The 15,825-nt window shown below is 47.2% G+C and overlaps 1 protein-coding gene across 3 annotated transcripts in view; it reads right to left on the reverse strand.

Annotated features, from left to right (window-relative positions):
• Window positions 1-15,825, reverse strand: part of Capzb (capping actin protein of muscle Z-line subunit beta) — a 110,160-nt gene that overhangs the window by 81,542 nt on the left and 12,793 nt on the right. The window lies entirely within an intron of this gene.

Consider the following 15,825-nt stretch of genomic DNA (forward strand, 5'->3'; position numbering starts at 1 on the left):
CTCTCTCTCTCTCTCTGTCTGCTTGCTGACCCAGGTGTCCCCTCGGGGTGGTCCTACAGTTCCTCGACTCATGGTTTAAGTGACCCCGCCAAACCAGGTAGGACACCAGGACAAGGGCCCTCCTGTCTGCCAGCCCTGCCACATCCCAGCTGACTATGGACTGGCCACTGTGGCCTTCGGATCTGCAATCCTGCTTAGGGACAGAAGAGAAAAGCCTTGTTGGCTTGTAGCCTTTCAGACAAACTCACATGTCCACCACACCACCCCCAGCACACAGACGCCATTACTTTCTTTCCACAGAGGAAGAATTTACAATCTCAGAGCCGGCTATTTATGTGGAAAAAATAAATAAATACCAACTCCCAGCACTTTACAGGATTTTTATACGCAAGATGCTAAGCACACGCAAGTGGCCGCAGCTGCAGGCAGGCAGCAAGGCACAGAACCCGGGGAGGCCTACGAGGCGGACGCGGGGGCCCGGCTCACCGCCGGCTTCACACAGCCACAGCCCGTGGTGGTCACAAGAGCTGAAGCAGAAGAGCCGTGTGTCTGTCCTCATCCACCCTCCATCCCCACAGCCAAGGGCACATCTTCCTTGCACTTTCCTCAGGAATACCCTCATGCCCTGACTGGAGAGACAAGGTAGGAAGACTTGCTGGCCGTGTCGAAGCCGTCCTGCTACTTTTCCGGAGGTGACCAGCATCTACAGGCCACAGAGGACTTCCATCTGCTCGAGGACACAAGAGTCGTTTTGCTGCTCAGACTGAGGACGTCAAGTGCAAGCTGTGCTGAGTGAGAAAGATCTCCATGGAACAAAAGGAACCCCAATCTGAGGGCCCAGGACACTCACACCCCGTGCCACCCTGGTTCCCTTGGAGGACAATTGCGGACACCATTCAACCTGATTCAAAGGCTGGCAAGGTTACTGACTTCATGGACCTTGGCATCAAGCTAGCCGGCGCTTGGTGAGCAGAGGTGGGATCATCAACAAACAGGGCATCTGGCTCTTTTAGTGTGGTGCAAGTAAAAGAGGCCACCGGGCACAGCTTTGCTACCAAATACTTTCATTACTGACAAAGGAAACAAACATGGATTTCTCCTCCCCAAGGAAAGGAATCTGCCTCGCCATTGCTAGAGAGACACACAGACTAACAAACAGGAAAGTGGCCACAGTGGTCCCACCTGGAAAGGCCTTTGTTCTTCATGTGGCCTGGTTCCAAAAAGTGAGTACTACTGAAACATCTTCAGAGAGGGGAAAGTACAAATTCAAGATGAGATCAGATACTCTGAGACCTGGAAACTAGTTCTGCACGTGCATACGCGTGCGCACACACACACACACACACTATACAGTTTCTGGTTTCATACAGAGGCTGGCACACAGGAATACACTGCCAACAACGGTGATCTCAAGATCCCAGGCGTGGGTTCCTTTACTGCACACAGAGCTGCCCTGACTCCTCCACGACCCTGTGTATTTCACTACCAGCCCATCCCACCCATGAGGTCCTCAGGCTGTGCCCCATGGTCCAACATAGGGTTCACTGGGAAAAGGGAACAGAGGAAGGAAAGATAACGTGGCACTTCCAACACTGCAGACAGCACTGAGAAAGCAGTCACCTTCCTCTGGGACACGGGAGGCAGGGCACCAGGAGCCACCACACGCCTTCCCAGAAACTGAATGGAATAATGACCATATTCCAGACTCGTGTCCAGACTGGTGTGGAAAGGCACGGGGAATGTGATGAAAGGAGTGAGTTCATCCCAAGGTACACAATATGAGCGTGTCAAAATAAAATCCTCTTGCACAACTAACTGGTGTGGTTTTTTTTTAGTACAAAACATTAAAATAAGTAAATATATATAAAAGAAAAATAAATAAATATAACTTCAGCTTCAGGTAGAGAAGGGGAAGAGGGGCTTCAGGGCTGCGATCATCCCCAGCCTCAGGAAGTTGCAACAGAAAGGCTGTCTTTCTACCCATGTCTTGTTGGGACTCAAACAGCAGCAAAGGCAAACCAACCAAAGGCCAAGAGAGACAAACACAGAGGGAGGGGCACTGGGAGTAATATTTTAATTTCCTGAGGTTTTCGGCTAATTAGGCCCTCAATCCAACTGTAATGTGACACAAATTTCAGCAGAATTCACAGAGCAGTTGCGAGTGGAAGATGACACAGAAGTCACAGGGCCCGAGGGAATTCACAGAAAGCCCATGGCACTGGCTTCCGGCCTTCACACTAATTAGGCACCTCTGATTCCCCAAGAGAAGGCACCCAGAGGGAGCTGTGGAGTCCACGGTGAGCACCCAGGGAGCTCTTCCTTACAACACTTCTCATAATTCTGTTATTTGGTACAGGCATGCATACATACATGCACAGCTCAAGGATGGGAGTAGATGGCATCGAGTACAAAATCACTTGTACTAACACATGGACAAAGAAATTCAATCTTGCACACCAAAGACATGCAAATAAATGCAAGAAGAAATATTACTGCGTACTCAATTAGGAACAGAACAACAAAAACAACATTATAAAGTGGCATGACATTCCTGTTGTCAACATACTGCTCGTAGTTTACGTAATACTATTACTCCTGCCTCACCTTTCCTAGGAGTGATGTAGAGAGGAAGCGGCACCCAGGACTTCAGTCCTGTAAGACTTTTGTGCTACAAAAGCTCCAGCCAGTATCACAGAAGCTAGGCGTTCTCCCACCCTAAGGGGCTCGCTGCAGAGCTGAGGAAGGATGGCCACAAGCACTTCCCAGCACGTAGTGAGTCCTGGATCATAGTGAGTCTTAAAAAAGAAGACAAGGGCTGGGAATATGGCCTAGTGGCAAGAGTGCTTGCCTCATATACATGAAGCCCTGGGTTCGATTCCCCAGCATCACATATATAGAAAATGGCCAGAAGTAGCGCTGTGGCTCAAGTGGTAGAGTGCTAGCCTTGAACAAAAAGAAGCTAGGGACAGTGCTCAGGCCCTGAGTCCAAGGCCCAGGACTGGCAAAAAACAAAAAACAAAAAAAAAGGAAGACAAGGGCTGGGAATGTGACTTAGTGGTAGAGTGCTTGTCTAGCATGCATGAAGCCCTGGGTTTGAGTCCTCAGTACCACATAAACAGAAAAAGCCAGAAGTGGCGATGTGGCTCAAGTGGCAGAGTGCTAGCCATGAGCACAAAGAGGCTTAGGGATAACATCCAGCCCGTGCTTTCAAGCCCAAAACAGGCACAAAAAAATAAAAAGAGAGAGAGAGACAAAGCCAAGCAATGGTGCCTCATGCCTATAATCCTAGCTACTCAGGAGGCTGAGATCTGAGGATTGGGGTTCAAAGCCAGCCAATGGAGAGTCTGAGAGACTCTCACCTCCAATTAACCACCAAAAAGCCAGAAGTGGAGCTGTGGCTCAGGTGGTAGAGAGCTAGCCTTGAGTAAGACAGCTCAGGGACAGAACCCACGTCCTGAGGTCAAGTCTTAAAAAAAAAAAAAAAAAAAAGGGAGGGGGGAGGAAGAAGTGCGTGTCACGTGCAGCCTGTGGCCAGAACTAATCACAAAGCACATGTGGCCAAGAAATTATTTACAAATGAAAATGTTACGAGTATTTTTTTCCTTCCATGACCCAAACTTTCCATAATGAAGCTTTATTGAGTTGAACCAGATGACATTGCTAATGGTCAGCATTTTTTTGGCTACAAAAATGTTTTGGCTTCAACCTAATATTTTTATAATTAAAGTTTTAGTAACTTCAGGTTTTCACAGCTTTTCTTATTGCATGCACCAGCACTCTTTAATATAAAGAATCTGCACACACACGCGTGGGCACATGTTCATACTTGGAGCTCTATAATTCAATCGAGAAGATGAGAAAAGAAACAATTGATGGGGAAATGGCGAGAAGCTGGGGCCATCGGGCTCGGTCACACACAGCTCCTATGCCAGGAGGGTAGGGAGTGGGCGAGTGGGCTATCTTCACTTTGCAGGCCCTTCTGGAGGCTTCCTTCAAGCTCAACTTGGTCCCACTTTTCTTTACCAGCGTCTTACATGACATTCATTTCTCTTGGAAGCCTCAAAAACCATAGTGATTAAAAAAAAAAAATCTTTGTACGGGCTTGCTCCCATCCTTGCTCTTTTAAACGAATGACACCATGTCCAGCATGATCTGGTTTGAATTTCACAGTGACTGGCTGTATAAGTTGTAGAGAACAGTATTAGTTTCAAAGATGTGAAGGAAATTGGGTGCTATGACCATTGGGAGAACCGTGTTTCCTTAGTCTAGACTGGTGCTAGCGCCGCCTGGCTATTGCCATCTCTCTTGGCTTGTGAGGGTCACGCTGCTGCGGACAACAGAAGATACAGTGTGCTTGCCCAAATGTCTTTACTGGTGAGGATGCATTCCAAATGAAGAAAAATATTCCACAGAAAATCCTTTTCATGAGGCCAGGCACTGCATCTCTGCATTATGTGTAGTTTCCTTGAATTCATATTTTTCCAGGATGGCTCTGCCTCCTGGCCATCTTACAGTAAGATTTCAGCTTTCCCTTCCCTGTGTGCCAACAGATTAAGGATCTCAATGAATTCCTATCACTACTTGGCTCTCATGCTTAAGCAATTGGAAGTTCTACAATTGTCAAAGCAACTTTTGTGTATTTCACGTTTTATTTATTTTTGCCAGTCTTGGGGCTTGGACTCAGGGCCTGAGCACTGTCCCTGGCTTCCTTTTGCTCAAGGCTAGCACTCTACCACTTGAACTGCATCGCCACTTCTGGCTTTTTCTGTGTATGTGGTGCTGAGGAATCAAATCCAGGGCTTCATGCATGCTAGGCAAGCGCTCTACCGCTAAGCCACATTCCCAGCCCCTTCACATATGTTTTAAAGTGTCATAAAAGGATGACATGTTCTAGACCTTGGACCTTACTATGTGTTGGCCTTTTTTTTTTTGGCTGTTCCTGGGGCTCTTGGATTACAGGCATGAGCCACCAGTACTTGGCTACAGTTGAACCTTTTATTAGTACATGCTCAGAAAATACCTATAACAAATAAGTGTATCAGCTGCTAAGTGATCTGAGAGGAATCAGGAGGGTCTCCCCTTTCCCAGTTATACATTTCCACAACACTTAAGAAGAGGAAGCATTGCTTTTGTTGCCAGAAAAACAATCTAGAAGATTCAAGTCTCTTTCAGAGAAGACAGTAGACCTCCTTTGACTTTTTTACACTTCCTACTTCTACCTGTCCAGCCTCTAGCTTCTCTTCCTCCACAGTGCCCAAGTGGCAGAATGGAATCTACTCAACCAAAAAAGGAAAAGAAGGCTGGGTAGAAAAATGGCACTTTCCCGCCCCCAGTAACATGCATAGCCAACCCTGATTCTTCAGGACGGCCGTCATGGCCACCCAGGAGCAGCCCAGGACCCTAAAGACCCAATGACGACACTAGCTGTTTACATGTCCTCAATGGTACCATGTACTACTATTAGAAATGCATTACTGACCTTCAAGACGTGACCCAGTCTCTCCAGAGGGACTGGGGCTAGGTTGGCCAGCTATCCCGGGAGGAAAAGGTCTGACAACAGCCTCCCAGTGTCAAGCAGGCACCATGGAAGCTGCAAAGAGCAATGATTTCCCTTGGGGGCCCTCGCACAACACGTGTCCCCAGAGAAACTGTTGCCACAAAGACAAATGAGAAGACCCTTTACAGGCTCAGAAAGGTAAAGTGACTTGCATACAAGGTCACTCAGCCAACAGGCACACAATGGAGTCTCAAGTTTCAGAGTCCAAACTGACGTTGGTCTCTATTGCTCTGGGATACACAGGGAAGAAAAGACCACTGTGAGACAGCTCTGCCTCCTCAAGTTCTGCCTCCTCTCTCCAGCCTGAGCCAGGCATGCGCTCAGGAGAGCCCTCCAGTCAGAGTAGGTTCTCGGAAGCCAGGCTTCTAAGCAAGCCCAGGGACACAGAATCCTCACATACCACTTGATCACTACTTCCTAAATCACAAGCCTGCAGGGCCACTGACTAGGGTAATGCCTACCTTTAAAAAAAAATTCTGACTAGGAAGGAGTGCCAGTGGCTCAGCCTGTAATCCTAGCTCCTCAGGAGGCTGAGATCTGAAGATCAAAGTTCAAAACCAACCCAGGCAGTAAAGTCCATGAGACTCTCAGCTCCAATTAAATATCAAAAAGTCACAAGTAGAGCTGTGGCTCAAGTGGTAGAGTGCTAGCCTTGAGGGGAAAAAGTTCAGGGACGATGCCCCTCAGTTCAAACCTCAGACACGCACTTATGCACACACTCACGCACACAAACACACGTGCACACATACAAAAGTAACTGAAATTTTACTTAAAAGAACAGGTGTAAATGTTTAAGAAAATGATCTATTTTTTAAAATAGTCATTACACAAATAAAGTCTTAACTGAAGATGAAATTGAATGAGGCAAGCTTTGTGGGAACCGGAACTCCAGTTAACCAGCAGCCTAGCTACAAGCAAATTAACCTGTAACTGTAAGAAAATTACCTAACCTCACCAAGCCTCAATTTTCCCATCTATAAAATTAGGATAATAATACCTGGCACACTGGGGTGAATGAAGGCTGACTCACTACATTTAAATGAGCTAACCAAGCTTACCAAGTGTCTGCAACATGATTCCAGGCACACGGGGCGATCAATGAGCTGGAACTGGGGCCATTATAATCCCATTAAAGGCAGAATCATAAGAAGGATGCATGCACAAGACTCTTAGAAGCTCATTCAGTCCAGTATGTCAGTTAGGGATGGGGAAACTGAAGCCTGGGGAGGTCTATTGGTTAATGCTCCAATATAATGTTCACCTCCTAGAAAATAGTGTTTGCCTATTTACCTAATCAGATTTAAAATAAAAACAGAAAGGGTGAGCAAATACAGTCAGTATATTCAATGTACATATGTAAAAATGAAACCGCGTATATCGAGGGTATGTACGGATTGGGAAAGATGAAGGAGAACAATGGAGAGGATGACAATGATCAAGATGTATATTGTATGCATAACCTGACTGGTCAGATTGAAAACCCTCTGTACGACTCCTTAAATAACTTGCTTTAATAAAATAAAAACAGAAGGAATTTTTTTTTCTGTTTTTTTTTTTTGGCCAGTCCTGGGGCTTGGACTCAGGGCCTGAGCATTGTCCCTGGCTTCTTTTTGCTCAAGGCTAGCACTCTGCCACTTGAGCCACAGCGCCAAGTCTGGCCATTTTCTGTATATGTGGTGCTGGGGAATAGAACCTAGGGCCTCATGTATACGAGGCAAGCACTTTTGCCACTAGGCCATATCCCCAGCCCAAAACAGAAGGAATTTAAGGCCAGGCACAGTAGTGTGTTTCCTATGGTGTCAGCTACTAGGATGCTGAGACAGGAGAATCACTACAGGCCAAGACACAGTAAGACCCTGTTTAAAGAAAACATTATAAGAAGCAGGCTGGTGCTAAGTAATTTTTTTAGTGGTTATGTAAGCCAATCAATCTGAACTGTAAATCTTTACTCAGGAATATGTATGGAACGAGTGTAAGCTATTGGTAGGCGGAGAAAGTGGATTTGGTCAAAAGGATCTTTCATGACCCTGTGACCTACCTTTTCCTTGAAAGTTCAGGAAAAGGAGAAAGGTCATTTTGTTGCATTTCTCTTATTCTTGGTTTTAAAAGAAATCCCCAGTCCTATAAAATGTCTTGTGCTGAACTTTTGTATTTCAACTAAACATTTTAACACATGAAAAAAGAAAAGCAAGAGTCAGGTATGGTGTGGCAGGCCTGTGTCTATAATCCCAGCATTCTAGAGGCTGAGGCAGGAGGATTCTGCATTCAAGGCTAGTCTGAACTACACTGAGACTCTGCCTCAAAACAAGCAAAAAAAGGCAGATCCAGTTTAATGGTATTCCCCTGACTTGGAATTGGTTCTAACTTGGAATTATTGTTATTTATTTTATCTTATTTATTTGGGTCTTGTTTTGTTTTTGTTGGTTTTGTTTTGTTTTGTTTTGTTTTGCTAGTCCAAGGGCTTGAACTTGGCCTGGACACTGTCCCTGGGCTTCTCTTGCTCTAGGCTAGAGCTCTACCACTTGAGCCATAGCACCACTTCTGGCTTTTTCTGTGTATGAGGTAGTGAGAATTGAACCCAGGGTTTCATGCATGCTAGGCAAGCACTCTACCACTAAACCACATTGTTGTTCTGTCCAGGGGCTTAAACTCAAACCTAGGTGCTATGCATGAAGCTTTTGTGCTCAAGGGCAGTGTTCTGCCCCTTGAGCCACAGCTCCACTGCCAGTTTTTGTTGGTTAACCGGAGATTTGAACTGTGATTCCCTGAGTGGCTAGGTTATAGGCATGAGCCACTGGTGCCTGGCTTTGTTTAGAGACAGAGCCTCTATGCAGCCTAGGCTAGTCTGGAGCTCACAATCCTCCTGTCAGCCTTCTGAGCACTGAGGTCTCATGCCTAACGTACAGGGATTTTTAGGGGAAGGGATGCAGGTTCTAGGGCTTGAACTCAAGGCCTGGATGACACCTCTGAGCTTTTTTGCTCAAGGCTACCATTCTACCATTAAGCTCCATTTCTGGCTTCTCAGTAGTTAAGTGTGGGTAAGAGACCCCAGACTTTCCTACCCAGGTTGGCTCTGAACAGCAATCCTCAGGTCTTAGCCTCCTGAGTAGCTAGAATTACAGGCATGAGCCAGTAGCGCCTCGCTAGGATGATTTTTTGAATTAAACCAATTAATTCCCCAATGAGAGTCAACTTTCACTTGGATCTACATTGGTCAGTGCAGGAACCACTGGCAATGTGGTCATTTAAACTTAAGTCTGTTAAAACTGTACACTCTGTTCCTCAATCACACCAGTCACATTTCAAGCATCTAAAGCCACATGTGGCTATGACAGGGCCCAGAGGACAAAGAGATCTCATCCAATATGTAACTGGGGGGCCAGGGTAGGACACTAGTTAGGCCAGTGAGGTGGGCCAGGGCAAGTCACGGATAGACGCTGCCCCTGCCCCCACCCAAGCTTATCTAGACTAAGACAACAGTCATTGTACCCTGCACAAGCATACCACAGGGTCAGGGGGACAATGTACAGTACCCTTCAGCCCTACTCTGGCCCCAAGATGGCTGTCAAGATGGCCTCCCCATTAGCCCTGACATCTGGGCCAGGTCAAACTCTGAGCCCCTTCCCTCACCTCAGTAATTCAGATGTCACAGACTCTTTTCTATCAGTGCCATGCTTCCTGCCAGCTCCCACACTGTGAGGCCAGGAGGGGGACTCCTGGTTCACGGGAGCCCAAATTACTAGGACGGCTTTGGCTGGAAGCACAAGTTGGGTTCCTATAACAACCACATTAGGTTCCGACATCTATTTCCACAGCCACATCAGAGGCTGGGAACTGGAGTCTGGGAACACTGCAAGGCAGCAGAGCCTCAGGGTGCCCGCCCGCCCTGACCAGCTCCACAGAATGGAGCCTCACCCACAACTACCAGTCTCCAGAAGCCCCTTGTCACAGGAGCCAGACCCACTCCCAGAGGCAGCGCACACGCCTGTCTTAGGACAGGAAGAAAGGGACTCCGCACATCCTCATCACTCAATGGAAAAGCCTCACTGAGCTGATGCTTCTCCCAAGCCACTCCCCCCCACACACAGTCAGAATGTGTACAAGAGCCAGGCGTGGTGAGCCGAGCATACGGGCCCAAGCCTGTACTCATGTACTCTGGAGGCTAAGGAGGGAGGATAAGGGTTGCAGGACAGCTTGGGATTCACAGAAAACAAAATCTACACACACACACACACAAAAAAAAAAAAACCAAAAAAACAAATAAGGGCTGGAACTGTGGCCTAGTGGTAGAGTGTTTGCCTAGCATGCATGAAGCCCTGGGTTCGATTCCTCAGCACCATCTAAACAGAAAAAGCTGGAAGTGGCGCTGTGGCTCAAGTGGTAGAACACTAGCCTTGAGCACAGAGAGGCTCAGAGACAGAGCCCAGGCCCTGAGTTCAAGCCCCAGGACTGGCAAAAAAAAATAATAATTAAAGAACCAGGCACCAGTGGCACTTGCCTGTAATCCTAGCTATTCAGGAGGCTGAGATCAGAGGATAACAATTTGAAGTCTGCCAGAGCAGGAAAGTCTGTGAGACTCTTATCTGCAATTAAGTCATCAGAAAACTGGAAGTGGAGCTGTGCCTCAAATTAGTAGAGCGCTAGCCTTGAGCAAAAGAGCTCAGGGGCAGTGCCCAGGATCTGAGTTCCAGCCCTGCCATAGACAAGACAAAAAGAATCCTATTCACATCTTAATTTTGTTTTATTTTATCTGAGACAGTATCTCAGTATGTAGCCAAGGCAATCCTCACTTGTCTTGCCTCAGGTTCAGCCTCCAGTGTGCTGGGATTAAAGGTGTGTACCACCATACCTAGATTTAAATCTTATTTTAAAGCACCATCTATGAGAAATAGATGGGCCAACCTTCTGGGCACATAACATGTTAGGTGCAGATTCTATTATTTCCAAATTTGTCTACTTGGTAATTTATTTTTAACTCCAAAACCAATACAGTTGGTACCCTGGTATCCAAGGAGGACCAGTTCCAGAACCACCCACTTCCCCACCCCACCCCCACAGGCAGCCCTTTATATAACATGGTGCAGAACTTGCATACAACCTAGGTACATGCTCCCCGACACTCCAAATCATCTGTAAATGGCTCAGACTACCCGATACAACAGCTGTTGTCGTGTATTGTTTAACAAGTGAGCAAAAATATATTACAGGTTTAACACAAACTCTGTTGTTTAGCAACTACCAAAAAACACAGGTTATGGGTTTAACACAAACCCAGTTTTCTCCCAATTATTTTTGGTTCACAGTTGGATCCATGAGTGCAGAATGCACAGACATTGAAGGGCTGTGCTGACTCTTTCTCATCAGCATTCCGATTCTCAGTAGCAGGAACTCGAGTTCTCCAGCCTCAGTTCAGGCCCCAGTGCTGGCACACGCGCGTGTGCACACACACAGCACACATAAAAGAACAGTACACTTTGGCAGGAAGATGCCCTTCTACCTCAGTGTGGCTAGAGCCATGGGTCAGGTTGAGGAAGTGAGGCTGGCTAGGCTGGGCGGTCATGGTCAGCTCGGAGGACCTGGAGGATGCAGCCAGTCAGAGGCTGCTGTGCCCGGGAAGAACGCTCCTTCCCCCAGCCTCAGCCTCAGGACTTACCTTCAGGATGGGACTCAAAACAAGACGTGGGAAAGGGAGGCAAATATACACACACTACAGCTGGCAAGCGGGGGGCGGGGGGAGAGAAGGGCTCCCAAACTGTGGCTGCATCAAATCCTCCCAGTAGCCCCCAGGTAACCCTGCACACAGCATGTCACACAACACGGGCTAACTCTGGTGCTTACTCAGTGCCATGGCCATCATTTCTCAGGCCGACATTCCATGTAACCTAAGCCTGACCCGCTGCTGGACATCCTCCACTTTCTCCAGCCCTGTGTTGCTCCATCCACATTTCCCAGGCACACGGCAGCAAACCAGGAGCAGCTCTAAGTCAGAGTCTTGGGTTGGGGTCCAGCCCTGCCCCCACATTTCGTCTTTGGTTCAACCACTGGCAATCTGGATGATCAGCACACATGCCAAGAAGACTCCCAACATGATGTTGGAAAGATGGAGAAGCTCAAAGACCTGAGCGTGGGCCTGGTTGTAGGGAGTACAGCTGACTCCATCTTGACTAGGGAAGCATGGTAGGAAATGTTGGAAGGAGTAGGTCAACCTGACCTCAAAATTCTGCTTCTGTAAATGGCTTGTTGGTTGCTTGGTCTACCCCTGCGTTAACCCCTACATCTGTGCTATGCTTTTACCTTTATAAAACCCCTATTTGAGGACTGCTTGGGGTCACAGTGTTAGTGCCTGAGTCTGCACTTTGTCCCTGGCTGGTCAGCCTACTTTCACTGTCATAGTTTCAGCTCCCGAAGACTATGCTGCATCCCTGGCCAGTCAGTTCGCTCTTTACTTCCCCAATAAATCCATCTTTTTGCTTGAGACTGTCTCTGAGTGGTGGACTCTTGGAGGGATGTGGAGTCTCCTCCCTCAAACCCCAAAACAGGCCTGAGCTCCCACAGGAGCCGATAACACTCAGTGTAGAATCCAGACACTCACAGGCTAGACACTGGGCCCCAATCCAGTTGCCCTAGTGGTCACAGTGGGTCCCTGGACGAGCCCCATGCCTCATGCAAGCAGCCTAACTCCATGACACGGCAGAGGCAAAGGCCCCTGAAGTCAGAGCGGCTGGGCGCAAGCCCTGACTCAGCCACTTATTAGCAATTTAGGTAAAGTCTCTATAATTACAGTTCTCATGTACATAAATCGATAGGACTGCACTTAGGGAAACACTGGCAAGTAAACAGGACAATGCATGTACACTGACGAGCAGAGTAGTAGGCACTCTTAGCTGAGTCCGCCTTCAGGGCCAATCAGCACTTTTCCCAACACAAAGCCTGTCATGTGACGCATGAAAATCACCACCTGACCAGACACTTTTCTTGAAAATGATGGCTTAAGGTCCAAGGCCCCACCAGGACTGGAGGAGCCCACACTTATACTATGTCTACATCCTGCCAACTGGCCACGTGGCAGAAGGGTCTTCCTGGGGCCACAGGAACCAGTTCTTATCTGTGATTTCAAGACATGGTTTCTCCAACAATGATGACGTAACAAACCAGTAGGGTGGGGCTGGGAATGTGGCCTAGTGGTAAAGTGCTCGCCTTGTATACATGAAGCCCTGGGTTTGATTCCTCAGCACCACATATATAGAAAAAAGCCGGGAAGTGGCGCTGTGGCTCAAGAGGTAGAGTGCTAGCCTTGAGCAAAAAGAAGCCAGGGACAGTGCTCAGGCTCTGAGTCCAAGGCCCAGGACTGGCAACAAAAACAAAACAAATAAACAAACCAGTAGGGTGGACTCAGAACAAAAGCAGAATCCCAGGAAACTCCCAGATTGCTTCTGCATGCTCTCCAGCAACCCAAGCAGAAATGCGTAGAAAGCCAGCTTTGTGGCAGGCATGTGGACAAGAGAATTCTAGTTAGCACGTGAATAAATGTCCTTATTGAAAATTATTATTATTATTATTTTGCCAGTCCTAGGCCGTGAACTCAGGGCCTGAGCACTGTCCCTGGCTTCTTTTTTGCTCAAGGCTAGCACTCTGCCACTTGAGCCACAGCGCCACTTCTGGCCATTTTCTGTATCTGTGGTGCTGAGGAATCGAACCCAGGGCCTCATGTATATGAGGCAAGCACTCTTGCCACTAGGCCATATCCCCAGACCCTTGAAAATTATTTTTAAGGAGGAAATAATGGCATGGAGGTGGTTAAGGAAATGCAGACCCTGAACCTGCATCGAAGCCTAGGAAGGAGCAAAGGAGCAGCAGCTGCGTACACTGAGATCCTGCAGACACTTCCTAGGCCAGGGAGGTCATCTGCAGCAGGAGGCATTAAACTCCTGAGCGGAGGGTGGGGGGGTCTCTTAGTACCTGGGGATGAACTAACATCCGTTATTTCTAGCAGGGATGATGCAGCCAGGACAAAGTGAAATCTACACAGACATACACTGAGGAGAAAAGAGCAGACAGCACCAAAGGCAATCCCAGGCCTGGACCACAGGTAAGAAGTTACCACGCAAGCTAGCCCCTCCCCCTTTCTTGTCTGGTGCCAATACGGGGGGCTTGATCTCAGCCCCACACTTCCACTTTTTTTCATTCATGCCTGGTATTCTGGACCACTTAAGCCACACCTCTACTTTCAGCTTTTTTTTTTGCTGATTAATTGGACATAAGAGTTTCTTGGATCAGTCTGCCCAGGCTGGCTTCAAACCTTGTTCTCAAATCTAAGCTTTCAGAGTAGCTAGGATTACAGGTGTGATCCACTGGTTGCCTAGCCTGGAGACTCCCTTTTAAATGAAGAACTGCAACTACTGCATTCATTCTTCCTGAGTTTTACGATGGGCTAGGGAAGGCTAACTGATGAATACTAAGATACAGCAACATAGAAGAAAAAAGGGTCCAGTGTTCTTCTATTGTACAGTAGGGTAACTACAGATAATAAAATGTATGCATGTACTTCAAAAAAGAAAGCTGGACGTGGTAGTACACCTCTGTAGTCCCAGCACTCAGGAGGCTGAGGTGGGAGTATGGCTTGAATCCAGGAGTTTGAGCCCATCTTAGATAATACAGCAAGACCCAGTCTTATAAACCAAAGTAAAGGACTGGGAATATGGCCTAGTGGCAAGGGTGTTTGCCTTATATACATGAAGCTCTGGATTCGATTCCCCAGCACCACATATATAGAAAATGGCCAGAGGTGGCACTGTGGCTCAAGTGGCAGAGTGCTAGCCTTGAGCAAAAAAAAAAAAAAGGCCAAGGACAGTGGCTCAGGCTCTGAGTCTAAGGCCCAGGACTGGCAAAAAATAAAAATAAACCAAAGTAAGCAAAGCTAGAAGAAAGGATTCTGTTATCTCCATAAAGAAATGATCATGAGGCTGGGAATATGGCCTAGTGGTAGAGTGCTTGCCTTGTATACATGAAGCCCCAGGTTCGATTCCTCAGCACCACATATATAGAAAACAGCCAGAAGTGGCGCTGTGGCTCAAGTGTTAGAGTGCTAGCCTTGAGCAAAAAGAAGCCAGGGACAGAGCTCAGGCCCTGAGTTCAAGCCCCAGGACTGGCAAAAAAAAAAAAAAAAAAAAAGAAAGAAAGAAAGAAAAAGAAATGATCATGAAAGCTGGCACTGGTGGCTCACGCCTGTCATCCCTGCTTCTCAGGAGGCTGAGGATCACAGCTCAAAGCCAGCCCAGATTTAGCCAGCCGCTTAGTTCCAACGAACCGAGCTCAGGGACAGCGCCAGGCCCTCAACTCAACCTCAGGCCCAACAACTGACAAAAAATAAAATAAGTAAATATTTTTAAAAATAAAAAGAGGGCTGGGGATATGGCCTAGTGGCAAGAGTGCCTGCCTCGGATACACGAGGCTCTAGGTTCGATTCCCCAGCACCACATATACAGAAAACGGCCAGAAGCGGCGCTGTGGCTCAAGTGGCAGTGTGCTAGCCTTGAGCAGGAAGAAGCCAGGGACAGTGCTCAGGCCCTGAGTCCAAAGCCCAGGACTGGCCAATAAATAAATAAATAAATAAATAAATAAATAAATAAATAGATAGATAGATAGATAGAAATTACAATGTCTAAGTAGCTACACTTAACCTGATTATAACATTACACACATTGTATATAAAAACAAATCACACCCCAAAAATATATACAATCTTTATGTTGATTTAAAAGTAACAAGGAGTGGAGCTGTGGCTCAAGTGGAAGAGTGCTAGTCTTGAGCAAAAAACAAAAAGCTCAGGGACAATGCCCAGGCCCTAAGACTTACTAAATACAGTAAATAAATAAATAGAAACTTGAGATCATCAATAAACAGATTACAAACAGCTAGCTCAAGGCCAGCCCCATCAAAATATTCACCAGACTCCATTTCAACAAATAAAGCTGAGCATGGTGACAGGCATCTGTGGTCCCAGCTATGCAGGAAGAATCAACAGGATGGCAGAATAGGCTGGGCTGGGCTGGGGAGAAATCTAAGACCCTATTAGAAAAATAACAAGAGCAAATAGGCCTGGAGGCATGGCTCAAATGGTACAACACCAGCAGGAACCACCTAACCAAACCCTACTTTCAGCTACAGAAGTTTAAAAGTCATCAACACAAAGCACCTTTTCTTTTTTTTTTTGGCCAGTCCTGGGCCTTGGACTCAGGGCCTGAGCACTGTCCCTGGCTTCTTCCCGC

This window comes from Perognathus longimembris, chromosome 7 (assembly GCF_023159225.1).
Source record: "Perognathus longimembris pacificus isolate PPM17 chromosome 7, ASM2315922v1, whole genome shotgun sequence".
Lineage (NCBI taxonomy): Eukaryota > Metazoa > Chordata > Mammalia > Rodentia > Heteromyidae > Perognathus > Perognathus longimembris.